The 17,033-nt window shown below is 46.1% G+C and overlaps 1 pseudogene; it reads left to right on the top strand.

Moving 5' to 3' along the window:
• Nucleotides 1-17,033, top strand: part of LOC123999321 — a 61,963-nt pseudogene that overhangs the window by 24,346 nt on the left and 20,584 nt on the right.

The raw sequence follows: 17,033 nt of genomic DNA, 5'->3' as shown, positions 1-17,033 counted from the left end.
CAGTCCACCTGACTGTGCTGCTGCTCCAGTTTCAACTGATCTGCCTTAATATTATTTGACCATGCTGGTCATTTATGAACATTTGATCATCTTGGCCATGTTCTGTTATAATCTCCTCCCGGCACAGCCAGAAGAGGACTGGCCACCCCACATAGCCTGGTTCCTCTCTAGGTTTCTTCCTAGGTTTTGGCCTTTTAGGGAGTTTTTCCTAGCCATCGTGCTTCTACACCTGCATTGCTTGCTGTTTGGGGTTTTAGGCTGGGTTTCTGTACAGCACTTTGAGATATCAGCTGATGTACGAAGGGCTATATAAATACATTTGATTTGATTTTGATTTGATTTGGTAGCCAGGTGGAAAGCATGGCCAGCCGTAGAAAAATGCTTATTGAAATTCTAGATTATCGTAGATTTATCGATGGTGACAGTATTTCCTAGCTTCAGTGCATTGTGCAGCTGGGAGGAGATGCTCTTATTCTCCATGGACTTTACAGTGTCCCAGAACTTTTTGGAGTTTGTGCTTCAGGATGCAAATTTCTGTTTGAAATAGCTAGCCTTTGCTTTCCTAACTGCCTGTGTATATTGTTTCCTAACTTCCCTGAAAAGTTGCAGCGCGCATCCAACACGGAAGCCAGCCACACCAATGTGTCGGAGGAAACACCGTGCACCTGGCCTGCCACAGGAGTCGCTGGTGCGCGATGAGACAAGGACATCCCTACTGGCCAATACCTCCCTAACCCGGGCCCTATGCCAATTGTGCGTCGCCCCACGGACCTCCCAGTCGCGGCTGGTTACGATGGAGCCTGGGCGCGAACCCAGGGTCTGGTGGCACAGCTGGCACTGCCGTACAGCGCCCTTAACGACTGCGCCACCCGGGAGGCCATCCTGGTAGGTTCCTTGATAACTTGTGTGAGGTTGAGGGCATCTAGCTTAGATTGTAGAACGGCCGGTGTGTTAAGCATGTCCCAGTTTAGGTCACCTAACAGTACAAACTCTTAAGATAAATGGGGGAGAATTAATTAACATATGGTGTCCAGGGTACAGCTAGGGGCTGATGGGGGTCAAAAACAAGCGGCAACAGTGAGAGACTTATTTCTGGAAAGGTGGATTTTTTAAAAGTAGAAGCTTGACCTGTTTGGGCACAGACCTGGTTAGCATGACAGAACTCTGCAGGCTATCTCTGCAGTAGATTGTGTCTCCAGTTCTATCTTGGCAGAAAATGTTGTTGTTGGGGATGGAAATTTCAGAATTTTTGGTGACCTTCCCAAGCCAGGATTCAGACACGGCTAGGACATCAGGGTTGGCGGAGTGTGCTAAAGCAGTGAATAAAACAAACTTAGGGAGGAGGCTTCTGATGTTAACATGCATGAAACCAAGGCTTTTACGGTTTCAGAAGTCAACAAATGAAAGCACTTGGGGAATAGAAGTGGAACTGGGGGCTACAGGGCCTGGGTTAACCTCTACATCACCAGAGGAGTAGTAGGATAAGGATACTGCTAAAGGCTATAAGAACTGGTCGTCTAGTGCGTTGGGGACAGAGAATAAAAGGAGCAGTTTTCTGGGCGTGGTAGAATAGATTCAGGGCATAATGTCCAGCAATGGTATAGTGGGATGTGAGTACAGTGGAGGTAAACCTAGACGTTGAGTGACAATGAGAGAGGTTTTGTTTCTGGAGGCAGCAGTTAAGTCCGGTGAGGTCTCCGCATGTGTGTGGGTTGGGACAAAACAGCTATCTAAGGCATTTGGAGCAGAGTCCTGAGGCCTCTACTGTGAAATAAAACAATAGGAACTAGCCAAGGCAGCAGTAGACAAGGCATATTGACATTAGAGAGAGGCTTAAAGCAATCACAGTTGTTGATCAGGAGAGCTCAGACAACAATGGGTAAATGACGATGAATGGGCAGAGCAGGTCAGTTAGGTACATACAGGACCTGAGTTTGAGGCTGGGGCCGACAGGTACCAAAATGAGGTACCGTGTTATTGAAACAGTCCAGGGGGCATCAGCTGTGTAGCCGAGTGATCATAGGGTCAAAAGAGCAGCAATAGGTGAGTCAGGGTGCCGTTTGATAGTCACTACTACTCTAGGCGAGCAGGGGACACAGCGTTCAGAAAAGTTAGCGGGCCAGGGCTAGTAGATGGTTCTTCGGCAACATCGTAACAGAATAGCCTGTTGAGACCACATCTGTCGATCACGTTGGCAGTCCAGTCGTGATGGATCGGCGGGGCTCCGTGTCGACAATAAAGGGTCCAGGCCAATTGGCAAAGGAGGTATTGTAGCCCTAGAATTAGCTGGTATATGGGCTAGCTCGAGGCTAGCTCAAGGCTAGCTGGTGCTTGCTTCGGGACACAGGCGTTAGCTAACAGTAACAGCTAGCTAGCTGCGATGATCCAGTGTAATGATCCAGAGCGGCAGGAATCCGGTGATGTCGTACAGAGAAGCAGTCCAATATGCTCTGGATTTATATCACGCTGTGCAGTCTGGCAGGTGTTATCCGAGCTAAGGCTGGCTGATGACCGAGAAAAAGGGGAAGACCACTAGCCGTTGCTAACAACGACTAGTAGCTAGTTAGCTGGCTAGCTCCTGATGGAAGCAGATCTGTACCACATTGGGTGAGGCGGAGTGCAGGAAAGTATATTTAGTTCATAGATAGAATGTGAGATTAAGATGTATTTGAAAAATACTGGATAATTACACTGGATAAGACACGGTATTAGACAAAGTGAAATACACACGTCCTACTGCTACGCCATCTTGTAGTTGAGTGTAGTTTTTATGTAGATATAGATATTCCATTAAAAATCAGCTGTTTCCAGCTACAATAGTCATTTACAATATAAACACTGTATTTATGATCAATTTGATGTCATTTTAATGGACAAAAAAATTGCTTTTCTTTCAAAAACAAGGACAATTCTAAGTGACCCCAAACTTGAATGGTAGTGAATGTTGAGGAGTTATAGCCTAGTTATAGAAACATTTGTCGTTATTTTTTACATTGGAAGTTTCTCATGGTTTAGATATGTCTAATATATGCTTTTTGAATATTCAGTTATTAAAATAGGTTATTTGTGGTTTTTTATCATGGTAGCAAATGTAACTCATCTGACCTCAAACTGTAGCCCTGTATGCCTGTAGCCCTGTATTCTTTTATTTCCAAAACACTTAAGCGTTCTGTCTCTGATAAACTCTTGTTATCTCTCTCAGAACGATCTTCTTGACCCTAACCAGGACCGGTCCTCTGTGTCACGGAGGCTCTGCACTGCCAAAGCTGACTCTCGCTCGTCTGTTCTCATCCTCCTAGATCTATCCGCTGCCTTCGACCCCGTAAACCATCAGATCCTCCTCTCCACTTTCTCAGGACTGGGTGTCTCAGGCTCTGCACACTCTTGGATTGCAGCTTACCTAGGCAGGTCACTCCTACCAGGTGACGTGGTGAGGATGTGTCTGCACCACATACTCTCACTACTGGTGTCCCCCAGGGCTCTGTTCTAGGCCCTCCCCTCTTCTCTTCATATACCAAGTCACATGGCTGCATCATATCCTCACATGGTCTCTCCTATCATTGCTATGTGGATGACACTCAACTACTTTCCACCTGGCACCCAGGTGGCGACACACATCTCTGCATGCCTGGCAGATACCTCAGCTTGGATGCCAGCCCATCTCCTCAAGCTCAAACTCGACAAGACAGAGTTGCTTTTCTTCCCGGGGAAGGCCTGTCTGCTCAAAACCTCTCCATCACAGTTGGTAACTCAACAGTGTCGCCCTCCCAGAGTGTGAAGAACCTTGGCGTGACCCTGGACAACACCCTGTCATTCTCTGAAAACATCAAATCATGCTCTACAGCATCCGTAGAGTACGACTCAACCTCACACAGGAAGCGGCAAAGGTTCTAATCAAGGCACTTGTCATCTCCCGTCTAGACTACTGCAACTCGCTGTTTGCTGGGCTCCCCACTTGTGCCATCAAACCACTGCAACTTATCCAGAACACTGCAGCCACTCTACCTTCAGGCTATGCTCAAACCCTACATCCCAACACAAGCACTCTGTTCTGCCACCTATGGTCTGTTGGCCATCTCACTCCTATAGGAGGGTAGTTCCCGCTCAGCCCAGTCCAAGCTCTTCTCTGTCCTGGCATCCCAACGGTGGAACCACCTTCCCTCTAAAGCTAGGACAGTAGAGTTCCTGCCCATCTTCCAAAAGCACCTGAAAACCCTACCTCTTCAAAGAGTAATTTAAATCACGCCCCCCCTTTGAGGAAACGTGTACTTACTATGCTGGTGATATGTAATGGTCCCACCTAGCCATCTTAAGATAAATGCACTAACTGTAAGTTGCTCTGGATAAGAGCGTCTGTAATGAGTTTACCTTGAACAGTTTAACTTGAAGTTTATTTCACTTCCAGGTATAGAGTAGACACCATGCTAGAATGTGGTGTGTCCTGTGTCACCTAACCTATTTTAGTGCATGTTAATACCAAAGTTAATAACAATTAATACATCAGAATCTAATCAATCTCTCCTTAACATGTGGTCCTTCCACGTGTGATCATGCCAAAAGGCGAAAGGAAGGATAAGGAGGAGTAAATAGAAGCTGTGGAAAAAGAGCTGTATAAATATTTCACCTGGCAAAAGGGAAGATGGGTCTTTAAAATGAATTTCTAAGCTCTGCAAATATTAACATTAAGGGGAATTACAATGGGTAGAGTAGCCATGCTGAGTCAATGCAACTGTAATGTCCCGGCTCCTGAGGGGCACCCTATTCTTAAAGTGTAGCAGCTTCACTAGGCTGAATTATGGAGGCTTGATAACTTATTATCCCCCCCACACACACACACAAGGCCTTGCACAGACCGGGATCAAGTGCTCAAAACAAAAACAGGGCGCACTCGGCTCTTGAAAAACAATTACTGTCATAATTCATACTGTATGTCTAAATTCCCAACTTACCAACTGCCTCTGTAGCAAGTAAAAATTTGGCGCATAGGCCTGTTTATTTCTGCAACAACACACATCACAAATTGTAAGCAAGCTAGTTACATTGCCTCCTAAAGACATGACTGACATTGGGGAAAGAGAGTGGGCTATCAGCTGATCGCATATTTTTTTGTGTGTGATTTATCTTCAATGCTCTTAAAATTCTTACATAACTTCATATTATTAATAATAATCTTTTAACTCTGGCTAACGTTGGCTGGTCGGCTAGTTGCTTGTGTGGATATTTTAGTGTATGGTGGTTAGCTAGTGTCTAGACTAGACTAAACAAATAAAAAGACTAGACTAAACAAATAAAAAAATATTTTATAATTGAGATTCTTCAAAGTGGCCACTGTTTGCCTTGATGACAGCTTTGCACACTTTTGGCATTCTCTTAACCAGCTTCATGAGGTAGTCACTTGGAATGCATTTACATTTACATTACATTTAAGTCATTTAGCAGACGCTCTTATCCAGAGCGACTTACAAATTGGTACATTCACCTTATGACATCCAGTAGAACAGTCACTTTACAATAGTGCATCTAAATCTTAAAGGGGGGGGGGTGAGAAGGATTACTTATCCTATCCTAGGTATTCCTTAAAGAGGTAGGGTTTCAGGTGTCTCCGGAAGGTGGTGATTGACTCCGCTGTCCTGGCGTCGTGAGGGAGTTTGTTCCACCATTGGGGGGCCAGAGCAGCGAACAGTTTTGACTGGGCTGAGCGGGAACTGTACTTCCTCAGTGGTAGGGAGGCGAGCAGGCCAGAGGTGGATGAACGCAGTGCCCTTGTTTGGGTGTAGGGCCTGATCAGAGCCTGGAGGTACTGAGGTGCCGCCGTTCCCCTCACAGCTCTGTAGGCAAGCACCATGGTCTTGTCAATTAACAGGTGTGCACACCACAGTTATACATATCAGTTGTTTAAGTAACTGCTTATTCCATTGGTTAGCCTTCTTTATACACTGAACACAAATACAACAGAACATGTAAAGTGGTCCCATGTTTCATGAGCTAAAATAAAAGATTCCTGAAATGTTTCATACTTACAAAAATGTTTCTCTCAAATTCCGTGCACAAATTTGTTTACATCCCTGTTAGTGAGAATTTCTCCTTTTCCAAGATAATCCATCCACCAATGGCATATCAAGAAGCTGATTAAACAGCATGATCATTACACAGGTGCACCTTGTGCTGTGGGCAATAAAAGGCCACTCTAAAATGTGCAGTTTTGTCACACAACACAATGCCACAGATGTCTCAAGTTTTGAGAGAGCGTTCAATTGGCATGCTGACTGCAGGAATGTCCATCAGAGCTGTTGCCAGATAATTTTAATGTTAATTTCTCTGATATAAACCACCTCCAACATTGTTTTTGAGAATTTGGCAGTGGGTCCAACCGGCCTCATAACTGCAGACCACGTGTATGGTGTCATGTGGGCGAGCGGTTTGCTGATGTCAACGTTGTGAAAAGAGTGCCCTATGGTGGCGGTGGGGTTATGGTCTGGGCAGTCAAAGCTACGGACAACGAGCACAATTGCATTTTATCAAGATATGGTGACCAGATCCTGAGGCCCATTGTCGTGCCACTCATCAGCATCACCTCATGTTTCAGCATGATAATGCAAGGACCAATGTCGCAAGGATCTGTAAACAATTCCTGGAAGTTGAAAATGTCCCAGTTCTTCCATGGCCTGCATTCTCACCAAACACGTCACCCATTGAGCATGTTTGGGATTCTCTGGATCGATGTGTACAACAGCATGTTCCAGTTTCTGCCAATATCCAGCAATTTCACACAGCCATTGAAGAGGAGTGGGACAACATTTCACAGGCTACAATCGACAATCAGATCAACTCTATGCAAAGGAGATGTGTCACGCTGCCTGAGGCAAATGGTGGTCACACCATTTGACACCCCTACCTTTTTTTAAGGTATCACTGTGAAATCCATAAATTAGGGCCCCAAAAATGGTTTATTCAATTGACTGATTTCCTTTATGAACTGTAACTTAGTAAAGTCTTTGTTGCGTTTTATATTTTTGTTTATAACTAAATAGCAAGCGGATTTGGAAGTGGATGAGAATGGCTGTTAGCACTTGATCAGAGAATAGGAGTGAGTAGGAGTGTGTCCTGTCATAATAAAGGAAAAAGTGATCTCTGGGAAAGATAATGTTGCTTCGTTGGCAAACTTAATGATGGTGTTGTAGTCGTGCGCAGCCACGCAGTCATGGGTGAACAGGGAGTACAGGAGGGCACTAAACACGCACCACTGAGGGGGCCCTTGTGTTGAGGGTCAGCGTGGAGAATGAGTGGTTGCCTACTCTCACCACCTGGGGGCGGCCCATCAGGAAAACAAGTTGCAGAGGGAGGTGTTCAGTGCCAGGGTCCTTACCTTAGCGATGAACTTGGAGAGCACTATGGTGTTGAACACTGAGCTGCAGGAGATGTAATGATGACACATACTGCACTGAGGATGACAATGAATAAATATTTGATCAATTTGGGGTGGCAGGTAGCCTAGTAGTTAGAGCGTTGGGCCAGTAACCAAAAGGTTGCTACAGTAGATTGGATCCCCGAGCTGACAAGGTAAAAATATGTCTTTCTGACCCTTAACAAGGCAGGCTGTTCCTAGGCTGTCATTGTAAATAAGAATTTGTTCTTAACTGACTTGCCTAGTTAAATAAAATAAAAATTGTCATGACACATCTCTCAATTGCTGTGCGTTGCAGCTCTTCTTTTGTTGTCCTCAATCCACACTCTTATAGTCTGCCCACTTCAGAGCAAACCCTGCCTGGCTGCAAAGACTTTGTCAACTCTGTCAGTTGGTTGTCCTGTATTTAGACTAATGTGAGAAGAAAGGAGGTTTTGGCTTCAAAGCTGGCTTGAAGAGTAGGCTTATTAGACTGAACAATCTCGGTATTGTACATCAGAATAGTATTTGAGTATTTCCATGTAAAATGATTATGACTGTAATGGAGGACCGGGTGTCTCCTTATTATGCAATATTTAAAAGGCCTGCGCTATTGGGGAAGACCAACTGTTTTATTATTTAAAAAAAATGTGTATATATATTTTAGCCATTATTTTGACAGGGAAATCATACTGACACACTCTTTTTCAGATGAGCCCTGCATAAATACATCAAACACACTACCGTTTGTCACAATTATGAGTGAAGAGGTGTGGAGTCAGGCGCAGAGAGCAAAGATGTGGGAAAAACAACACGCTTTAATGTCCCGAAACACAACATGTACAAAGTGAAAACACAAATGAACAGAAATATAACCGGACAGCGTGTAACCCCAAAATACAACAAAATACACTCAACCAACAAAACAGACGAACAAGCCCGCACGAAACAGAAGCGGGCTAAACAGACTATATATACCCTATCCTAACAACCAAACTAGAAACAGGTGCTACCAATTAGACAAAACTAAACGAACACAGAACAACGGATCGGCGATAGCTAGTAGACCGGCGACGACGACAGCCGAGCGCCACCCGAACAAGAAGGGGAGTCACCTTCGGTAATATTTGTGACAGTACCCCCCTCCTGACACGCAGCTCCCGCAGCGCGCCGACGTCGGCCTCGGGGACGACCCGGAGGCCGAGGCGCTGGGCGATCCGGGCGGAGGCGATGAAATTCACTCAACATGGATGGGTCTAGAATATCCCTCGCCGGAACCCAGCACCTCTCCTCCGGACCGTACCCCTCCCAGTCGACGAGGTACTGCAAGCCTCTCACCCGGCGTCTCGAGTCCAGAATAGCTCGTATCTTGTACACCGGGGACCCCTCGATGTCCAGAGGGGGTGGAGGAACCTCCGGTACCTCATTCTCCTGCATGGGACCAGCTACCACCGGCCTGAGAAGAGACACATGAAATGAGGGGTTAATACGATAATACGAAGGAAGTGATAATCGATAACAAACCTCATTTATTCTCCTCAGGACTTTAAATGGCCCTATACACTGCGGACCCAGCTTCCGGCAGGGCAAGTGGAGAGGCAGGTTACGGGTCGAGAGCCAGACCCTGTCCCCAGGTGCAAACACGGGGCCTCACTGCGGTGACGGTCAGCGCTCTTCTTCTGCCTTATACTAGCTTGGCGTAATGACTCCTGGACTGCCCTCCAGGTCTCCTTAGAGCGCTGTACCCACTCCTCCACCGCAGGAGCCTCAGTCTGGCTCTGATGCCACGGTGCCAAGACCGGCTGGTACCCCAACACGCACTCAAATGGTGACATGTTGGTAGAAGAGTGGCTTAGTGAATTCTGGGCTATTTCTGCCAAGGGAATATATCTCGCCCACTCGCCTGGCCGGTCCTGGCAATACGACCGCAGAAACCTACCCACCTCCTGGTTAACTCTCTCCACCTGACCATTACTCTCCGGGTGATACCCTGAGGTAAGGCTAACCGAGACCCCCAGACGTTCCATAAATGCTCTCCAAACACGGGAGATAAATTGGGGGCCCCGATCAGAAACTATATCCTCGGGCACCCCGTAGTGCCGGAAGACATGGGTGAAAAGAGCTTCCGCAGTCTGTAGGGCCGTAGGGAGACCGGGCAATGGGATAAGACGGCAGGACTTAGAGAACCGATCCACAACGACCAGGATAGTAGTGTTACCCTGAGAGGGGGGAAGGTCAGTAAGAAAATCCACCGAAAGATGGGTCCACGGCCGTTGTGGAACGGGAAGAGGTTGTAATTTACCTCTTGGCAGGTGTCTAGGAGCCTTACTCTGGGCGCACACCGAACAGGAGGAAACATAGAATCGCACATCCCTCCTCAAAGTGGGCCACCAGTACTTCCTCTCAAGACCTCTCACGGTCCTATGAACACCTGGGTGACCCGACGAGGGTAGACAATGAGCCCATCGAATCAATTGATCACGAACAGCCAGCGGCACGTACCTACGACCCTCCGGACACTGTGGAGGCGTAGGTTCCCCCCTTAGTGCCCGCTCGATGTCCGCGTCCACATCCCATACTACCGGTGCCACCAGCTTAGCTGCCGGAATGATGGGAGTAGGATCGATGGACCTGTCCTCAGTGTCATAGAGTCTTGACAGCGCGTCAGCCTTAGTGTTGAGGGAACCTGGTCTATATGAGACAGTGAAATGAAATCTGGTGAAAAACATGGCCCACCTTGCCTGACGAGGATTCATTCTCCTAGCTGATCGGATATACTCCAGGTTACGATGGTCAGTCCAGATAAGGAAAGGGTGCTTAGCCCCCTCAAGCCAGTGTCTCCACACCTTCAGGGCCTTAACCATAGCCAACAACTCCCTATCCCCCACATCATAATTCCGCTCCGCTGGCCCGAGTTTCTTAGAAAAAAAAGGCACAGGGGCGGAGCTTGGTGGCACACCCGAACGCTGTGAGAGCACAGCTCCAACCCCAGCCTCGGATGCGTCCACCTCTACTATAAACGCCAAAGAAGGGTCCGGATGTGCCAACACCGGCGCCTTAGTAAACATCGCCTTCAATTTATGAAAAGCTCCGTTCGCCTCTGCTGACCACTGTAAATGCACCGGTCCCCCCTTCAGCAGTGAGGTAATAGGGGCAGCTATCTGACCAAAACCCCGGATAAACCTCCGGTAGTAATGGGCAAATCCCAAGAACCGCTGCACCTCCTTTACCGTGGTCGGAGTCGGCCAATTACGCACGGCCTTAACGTGATCACCCTCCATTACCAAACCAGAGCTAGAAATACGATAACCCAGGAAGGAAACTGATTGTTTGAAAAACTCACATTTCTCCGCCTTCACATACAGGTCATGCTCCAGCAGTCGTCTAAGAACTTTACGCACAAGAGATACATGCGCAGTGCGTGTAGCGGAGTAGATCAAAATATCGTCAATATAAACCACTACACCCTGTCCGTGCAGGTCTCTGAGTATTTCATCCACGAAGGATTGAAATATAGCTGGAGCATTCTTTAAACCGTATGGCATGACGCGATACTCATAATGGCCCGACGTAGTGCTAAATGCAGTTTTCCACTCATCTCCCTTCCGAATACGCACCAAATTATAAGCACTCCTGAGATCCAGTTTAGTGAAGAACTGCGCTCCGTGAAATGATTCCACTACCGTAGCAATGAGAGGTAGTGGGTAACTAAAACCCACTGTGATGGAATTTAGACCTCTATAATCAATACACGGACGCAAACCACCATATTTTTTCTTTACAAAAAAGAAACTCGAAGAGACAGGTGACATGGAGGGCCGAATGTACCCCTGTCCCAGAGCCTCGGTGATATAATTTTCCATAGCCACCTTCTCCTCCTGAGACAAAGGATACACATGACTCCTGGGAAGTGCAGCGTTAACCTGGAGATTTATCACGCAATCCCCCTGCCTATGGGGTGGTAATTGGGTCGCTTTCTTTTTACTGAAAACGATAGCCAAATCATCATACTCAGCTGGAATGCGCACGGTGGAAACCTGGTCTGGACTCTCCACCGTTGTAGCACCGATGGAAACCCCTACACACCTGCCTGAACACTCATCAGACCACCCCTGTAGAGTTCCCTGTTTCCACGAAATCGTAGGATTATGAATAGCCAACCAGGGAATCCCCAGAACAACTGGAAACGCAGGTGAATCGATAAGGAACAAACTAATTCGCTCCTTGTGATTCCCCTGCGTAATCATCTCCAACGAAATTGTGGCTTTCTTCACCAGCTCTGACCCTAATGGTCGACTATCTAAAGAGTGCATGGGAAAAGGGGGGTTTACTTTAACTAACGGAATCCTCAACCTCTGAGCGAGTCCGCGATCTATAAAGTTTCCAGCTGCGCCTGAATCTACCAGTGCCTTATGCTGGAGAGAAGGAGAATAATTTAGGAAACAAATTAATAGAAACATGTGACCAACAGGAAACTCTGGGAGAGTGTGGTGCTTACTCACCTGGGGTGACCGATGAGTATTCTGCCTGCCCTCATGATTCCCAGATGAATTCCTCCAGCACCGACCAGACGTGTGCCCTCTCCGGCCACAACTGGTACAGGAGGAGCTTCCTCCTCCGATCTCCCTTGATGCGGTACCTCCTAACTCCATCGGAATAGGGGCAGGAGGATCAGGAGGTAGAACTGACAAGACCCTTTCAGAACGTCCACGAGCAGCTAGCAGATGGTCCAACCGGATCGACAGGTCTATCAGTTCATCCAGGCCAAGTGTAGTATCCCGACAGGCCAGCTCCCTACGGACGTCCTATCTCAGGCTACACCTGTAATGGTCTATCAGGGCCCTGTCGTTCCACCCTGCTCCCGCAGCCAAGGTCCGGAACTCCAGCGCAAAGTCCTGCGCGCTCCTCTTCCCCTGTCTCAGATGGAACAATCTCTCACCTGCCGCACGACCCTCTGGAGGGTGATCGAACACGGCCCTGAAATGGCGGATGAACTCTGAGTAGTTGTCTCTTGCCGAGACGGGCCCGTTCCAGACCGCATTAGCCCACTCCAGGGCTCTACCAGACAGGCAGGTGATGAGGACCCCTACTCTCTCCTCCTCTGAGGGGGCCGGTCGAACGGTGGACAGGTAGAGGTCTAATTGCAGCAGGAATCCCTGGCACCCTGTCGCTGTTCCATCGTATTTCCTCGGAGGCGTCATGAGCAGAGCGCTGGAACCGGATCCAGATGGGGCAGATGGTAGAGTTGCTGGTGGGAGGGTCGGTGGAGTAGTAGGGAAACCATTCCTCTCCCAACGATCCATCCTCTCCATCATCCGTTCCATCGCTGATCCTAGGCGATGGAGGATGGATGTGTGATGTTGGACTCTCTCCTCCATAGTGGGAAGAGGAGTGGTCGCTGCTCCTGCTAACTCCATATCGTGGTGCGGGCTTCTGTCACAATTATGAGTGAAGAGGTGTGGAGTCAGGCGCAGAGAGCAAAGATGTGGGAAAAACAACACGCTTTAATGTCCCGAAACACAACATGTACAAAGTGAAAACACAAATGAACAGAAATATAACCGGACAGCGTGTAACCCCAAAATACAACAAAATACACTCAACCAACAAAACAGACGAACAAGCCCGCACGAAACAGAAGCGGGCTAAACAGACTATATATACCCTATCCTAACAACCAAACTAGAAACAGGTGCTACCAATTAGACAAAACTAAACGAACACAGAACAACGGATCGGCGATAACTAGTAGACCGGCGACGACGACCGCCGAGCGCCACCCGAACAAGAAGGGGAGTCACCTTCGGTAATATTCGTGACACCGTTCAAAAAATTTGGGGTCACTTAGAAATGTCCTTGTTATTGAAAGAAAATCAACAACAACAAAAAATCGATTAAAATAACATAAAATTGATCAGAAATACAGTGTAGAGATTGTAAATGTTGTAAATGAATATTGTAGCTGGAAACTGATGATTTTTAATGGAATATCTACATAGGCATACAGAGGCCCATTATCAGAAAAGCATCACTCATGTGTTCCAATGGCACGTATTTGTTAGCTAATCCAAGTGTATCATTTTAAAAGACTAATTGATCATTAGAAAACCCTTTTTAAAATTATGTTAGCACAGCTGAAAACTGTTGTGCTGATTAGAAGCAATAAAACTGTCCTTCTTTAGACTAGTTGAGTATCTGGAGAATCAGCATTTGTGGGTTTGATTACAGGCTCAAAATGGCCAGAAATAAAACTTTCTTCTGAAACTCGTCAGTGTATTCTTGTTTTGAGAAATGAAGGCGAGAAATTGCTAAGAAACTGAAGATCTCGTACAACGCTGTGTGCTGAGAAGTATAGCGCAACTGGCTCTAACCTGAATAGAAAGAGGAGTGGGAGGCCCCGGTGCACAACTGAGCAAGAGGACAAGTACATTAGTGTCTAGTTTGAGAAACAAACCCCTCACAAGTCCTCAACTGGCAGCTTCATTAAATAGTACCTGCAAAACACCAGTCTCAACGTCAACAGTGATGAGGTGACTCCGGAATGCTGGCCTTCTAGGCAGAGTTGTAAAGAAAAAGCCATATCTCGGACTGGCCAATAAAAATAAAAGATTAAGATGGGCAAAAGAACACACACTGGACAGAGGAACCCTGCCTAGAAGGCCAGCATCCCGGAGTCGACTCTTCACTGTTTTCTAGTGATTAATTAGCTAACACAACGTGCCATTGGAATACAGGAGTGATGGTTGCTGAAAATGGGCCTTTGTATGCCTATGTAGATAATCCATAAAAAATCAGCCGTTTCCAGCTACAATCATCATTTACAACATTAACAATGACGACACTATATTTCTGATCAATTTGATGTTATTGTAATGGACAAAAAATGTTTATTTCTTTCAATAACAAGGACATTTCTAAGTGACCCCAAACTTCTGAACGGTAGTGTATATACAACATATATAGTTGAAGTCGGAAGTTTACATACACTTAGATTGGAGTCATTAAAACTCGTTTTTCAACCACTCAACAAATTTCTTGTTCATTAACAAAGTATAGTTTTGGCAAGTCGGTTGGGACATCATCTTTGTGCATGAAACAAGTAATTTTTCCAACAATTGTTTACAGACAGATTATTTCACTTATAATTCACTGTATCACAATTCCAGTGGGTCAGAAGTTTACGTTCACTAAGTTGACTCTGCCTTTAAACAGCTTGGAAAATTCCAGAAAATTATGTCATGGCCTTAGAAGCTTCTGATAGGCTAATTGACATCATTTGAGTCAATTGGAGGTGTACCTGTGGATGTATTTCAAGGCCTACCTTCAAACTCAGTACCTCTTTGCTTGACATCAAGACCTCAGACAAACAATTGTACACCTCCACAAGTCTGGTTCATTCTTGGGAGCAATTTACAAATGCCTGAAGGTACCACGTTCATCTGTACCATGAATAGTACGCAAGTATAAACGCCATGGGACTACGCAGCCATCATACTGCTCAAGAAGGAGACGCGTTCTGTCTCCTAGAGATGAACGTACTGCGAAAAAGTGCAAATCAAGCCCAGAATAACAGCAAAGAACCTTGTGAAGATGCTTGAGGAAACGGGTACAAAAGTATCTATATACACAGTAAAATGAGTCCTATGTCGACATAAGCTGAAAGGCCGCTCAGCAAGGAAGAAGCCACTGCTCCAAAACCACCATAAAAAAGCCAGACTGTGGTTTGCAACTGCACATGGGGACAAAGATTGTACTTTTTGGAGAAATGTCCTCTGGTCTGATGAAACAAAAAGATAACTGTTTGGCCATAATGACCATCGTTATGTTTGGAGGAAAAAAGGGTGAGGCTTGCAAGCCAAGGAACACCATTCCAACTGTGAAGCACGGGGGTGACAGAATCATGTTATGGGGGTGCTTTGCTGCAGGAGGGACTGGTCTATAGATTGCATCATGAGGGAGGAAAATGATGTGGATATATTAAAGCAATATCTCAAGACATCAGTCAGGAAGTTAAAGCGCAAATGGGTCTTCCGAATGGACAATGACCCCAAGCATACTTACAAAGTTGTGGCAAAATGGCTTAAGGACAACAACGTCAAGGTATTGGATTGGCCATAACAAAGCCCTGACCTCAATCCCATAGAACATTTGTGGGCAGAACTGAAAAAGCGTGTGCGAGCAAGGAGGCCTACAAACCTGACTCAGTTACACCAACTCTGTCAGGAGGAATGGGCCAATATTCACCCAACTTATTGTGGGAAGCTTGTGGAAGGCTACCTGAAACATTTGACCGAAGTATAACAATTTAAAGGCAATGCTACCAAATACACATTGAGTGTATGTTGACTTCTGTCCCACTGGGAATGTGATGAAAGAAATTAAAGCTGAAATAAATAATCATTTTCAGAAGTCTGTCACGACTTCTACCGAAGGTACCTCCTCTCCCTGTTCGGCTGCACTCGGCGGTCAACGTCGCTGGTCTACTAGCCATCACGAGCCCATTTTCCTTTTCTGATTGTTTTGTCTTAGGTTCTTTTTCCCACCTGGTTTCATTTGGGTTCATTTCTGTGTGTATAATTGTAACCTGTTGCCTGCCTAAATTTGTGCGGGATTAGTCGTTGATTGTGAGGTGCTCGGTTAAGTATTACCGTTATTTGTTTTCACGGGTTCTGATGTATATGAGTGTCGGAACTTTGTTTGTTCCTCGTAACTTTGTACGGGGTTTCTGTTGCCGAGGGGGTTGTCCTTTTGATTGTGCCATTCCTGTGTTGGTGGACTTTCTTATTAAACACGCTTCTCAGACATCCCTGCTCTCCTGCGCCTGACTCCTACACCTACCACCTGGACACACGTTGTCACAAAGTCATTCTCTACTATTATTCTAACATTTCACTTTCTTAAAATAAAGTGGTGATCTTAACTGACCTAAGACAATAATTTTTTCCCACGATTAAATATCAGGAATAGTGAAAAACTGAGTTTTTATGTATTTGGCTAAGGTTTATGTAAACTTCCGACTTCAACTGTATAACCTTGAAACTAATCTTTGTGTGGTTACAGCTGGTTGAGGAAGAAACACCCTGCCATGAAGCCTCTGGTGCCAATGCCCCCCAGTGCTGATGGGAGGGATGCGTGGCGTAGCAGGACTGTACTGCCTTACCTGGAGCACCTGCACGGCTACACCGACCAGGACGACCAGGATGATGATGAACTCTTTGACGGAGCTGGAGACATCTCCTCTCAGGGGTTCACTATGCCAGGTGAGACACAGAGATATGGAGGGAGAGAATGTGGGAGATATGACTTAATAGAGTGATTTTATAAGGACTAGGAGAACATTTCCAACCAGGGTTTTGCTATGCAAGGTGAGAGACATGGGATGGAGGGAGAGGTGGAGAGTGAGGGTTATTGGGAGAGAGAATTTGAGAGATAAATAACATTTCTTTGTCACATTCTTTGCAAACAACAGGTGTAGACTAACAGTGAAATGCTTACTTACTGTACGGGTCCTTTTCCAACAATGCAGAGTTAAAGATAAACTATTTAAATAGTGCCGTCAGGAATAAATACACAGTGAATAACAAATAACAATAACGAGTAAAAATAACATGGCTCTATACAGGGATTACCAGTACCGAGTCAATGTGCA

The sequence above is a fragment of the Oncorhynchus gorbuscha genome, linkage group LG02 (genome assembly GCF_021184085.1).
Source record: "Oncorhynchus gorbuscha isolate QuinsamMale2020 ecotype Even-year linkage group LG02, OgorEven_v1.0, whole genome shotgun sequence".
NCBI classification, from domain to species: Eukaryota; Metazoa; Chordata; class Actinopteri; order Salmoniformes; family Salmonidae; genus Oncorhynchus; species Oncorhynchus gorbuscha.
The sequence above is the reverse complement of the archived record's forward strand: the minus strand, read 5'-3'. Positions and strand labels throughout refer to the sequence as shown.